This window comes from Schistocerca cancellata, chromosome 8, assembly GCF_023864275.1.
Source record: "Schistocerca cancellata isolate TAMUIC-IGC-003103 chromosome 8, iqSchCanc2.1, whole genome shotgun sequence".
Classification (NCBI taxonomy): domain Eukaryota; kingdom Metazoa; phylum Arthropoda; class Insecta; order Orthoptera; family Acrididae; genus Schistocerca; species Schistocerca cancellata.
The window spans coordinates 275,077,677-275,080,696 of record NC_064633.1 but is presented as its reverse complement, the minus strand read 5'-3'; positions in this window follow the sequence as shown (position 1 = coordinate 275,080,696).

Sequence of the window (3,020 nt, the reverse complement as noted above, 5' to 3'; positions counted from 1 at the left end):
TTTTGATGGCAAGTGATAGTGTGGTGCGACATCCTTGTACTGCCGCATTCATGATAATTTCAGTGTTACAGCAAACACAATACGTATTATATTATGAATGTTCCGTCAGGATCACTGAGCACACTAATTCAGGAATGCTAAATTGAGTAATAGCAGGGAATATCAGTATCAACAGGCATCGTACACAATTATGCAGTGGAGTTATATACGCATTTGTGGATTATGCAAGCTGAATCTTCTGATTCTGCAGTGAATTTCGCCTGTATTATTTCACTATCATCCAAGTTTAATCAGTTAATTATTCAGTCAGAGCCGACATTTATTTGCGTGAAAAATAAGTACGAAAACTAATCTTATTAATAATTAAATACACTCCTGGAAATGGAAAAAAGAACACATTGACACCGGTGTGTCAGACCCACCATACTTGCTCCGGACACTGCGAGAGGGCTGTACAAGCAATGATCACACGCACGGCACAGCGGACACACCAGGAACCGCGGTGTTGGCCGTCGAATGGCGCTAGCTGCGCAGCATTTGTGCACCGCCGCCGTCAGTGTCAGCCAGTTTGCCGTGGCATACGGAGCTCCATCGCAGTCTTTAACACTGGTAGCATGCCGCGACAGCGTGGACGTGAACCGTATGTGCAGTTGACGGACTTTGAGCGAGGCCGTATGGTGGGCATGCGGGAGGCCGGGTGGACGTACCGCCGAATTGCTCAACACGTGGGGCGTGAGGTCTCCACAGTACATCGATGTTGTCGCCAGTGGTCGGCGGAAGGTGCACGTTCCCGTCGACCTGGGACCGGACCGCAGCGACGCACGGATGCACGCCAAGACCGTAGGATCCTACGCAGTGCCGTAGGGGACCGCACCGCCACTTCCCAGCAAATTAGGGACACTGTTGCTCCTGGGGTATCGGCGAGGACCATTCGCAACCGTCTCCATGAAGCTGGGCTACGGTCCCGCACACCGTTAGGCCGTCTTCCGCTCACGCCCCAACATCGTGCAGCCCGCCTCCAGTGGTGTCGCGACAGGCGTGAATGGAGGGACGAATGGAGACGTGTCGTCTTCAGCGATGAGAGTCGCTTCTGCCTTGGTGCCAATGATGGTCGTATGCGTGTTTGGCGCCGTGCAGGTGAGCGCCACAATCAGGACTGCATACGACCGAGGCACACAGGGCCAACACCCGGCATCATGGTGTGGGGAGCGATCTCCTACACTGGCCGTACACCACTGGTGATCGTCGAGGGGACACTGAATAGTGCACGGTACATCCAAACCGTCATCGAACCCATCGTTCTACCATTCCTAGACCGGCAAGGGAACTTGCTGTTCCAACAGGACAATGCACGTCCGCATGTATCCCGTGCCACCCAACGTGCTCTAGAAGGTGTAAGTCAACTACTCTGGCCAGCAAGATCTCCGGATCTGTCCCCCATTGAGCATGTTTGGGACTGGATGAAGCGTCGTCTCACGCGGTCTGCACGTCCAGCACGAACGCTGGTCCAACTGAGGCGCCAGGTGGAAATGGCATGGCAAGCCGTTCCACAGGACTACATCCAGCATCTCTACGATCGTCTCCATGGGAGAATAGCAGCCTGCATTGCTGCGAAAGGTGGATATACACTGTACTAGTGCCGACATTGTGCATGCTCTGTTGCCTGTGTCTATGTGCCTGTGGTTCTGTCAGTGTGATCATGTGATGTATCTGACCCCAGGAACGTGTCAATAAAGTTTCCCCTTCCTGGGACAATGAATTCACGGTGTTCTTATTTCAATTTCCAGGAGTGTATTAAAACAGCTGTCGTAGTGGAGTGAGTCGTCACTGCCAATCTAGGCGGAGAGTTGTGTATGTTTCTTCATTTCGATTCGACAATATTCGCAACCAATAGCCTTACTTTCGAAACTGTTCGATAAGCGATCAAATGGTCAAGTGGTTTAACCGATCAGATTGGGGGGGGGGGGGGAGGGGACGTTACAGGCTGTTAAGAGTCAGTCGTTAGCATCCCGCTACGCAGGGCTCCGCCTGAATTACATTTATTTCTGGTGCCTCTTCAAATAAAAATAAACCTCATCAATTCAATGAAACCTAACCCAGCGTTATGGCATCTCAAGTGGAATGAACATTCATCAGCCTGAGAGCTCGATTATCGATTTGTGTTTGAAAATAATCAGCACTATTAAATAATGGTAAAACTACAAGACCTGTTCACCAGAAGTGAAGAGGATGGAGGACACACCTGAGTAGCTCTCCTTGGTACCGTTAAAAAAGCGGTTGACGGTGTACCAGGTATGCTAAATCAATTTAGTGGCTTAGTGGTAACCCTGTTTGCAAAGAATACAGCACGCCTGGCGACGAGAGCTCCTAAGCACAAGTAAACGTATAACACATTTCACTGCAGTAGAGTTGTAATCACATGCCGTGATATTATGTCATTTGATAATCATGAGTTTCAAGAAGGTTAATTAAAGTGATGGCGGAACGGATATCAAGAACTCCTCATGCTTTAGACCTACCGTAAAGACACTGTCGAAGGAAACGCTTCTTACGATCTTGTTTGGGTAAAATTCGTTTTAGGCAAACGGATAAGGGCGAACATAATGCCTTTCAGCTGCTGGAAAATGAAAGGAACGAAGAATTTGAAACGTGAATATGGAAAGAAATTAACCACGTTGAAAACTTATCATATTTTTGTTATAAAAAATGATTTGTGGCTTCTGCCGCTTCCATGTTGTCACCACAAAGCTCTTCATGGCAGTCCGCCACATTGTTCCACGAAAGCGGGAGGAAAGTGTTAATAGAAGAGAGAGTAATTTCAATTTCCTAACTTCTAGTGACATTATTAACGTCTAGCAAGACCGGCTTTGGGTGTTCATTGTCAAAGGTTTCTGCGATAGCCTTTAATTAATTTGTTAGTGGTTCAGTACCGGTGTATTCTCGAGAAGAGGCTGTTGACAAGCTTTTGGCGCTCAGAGAGTGCAGTCCGAGTTTTACGAGAAAAAGAGCCTGTGCGATGG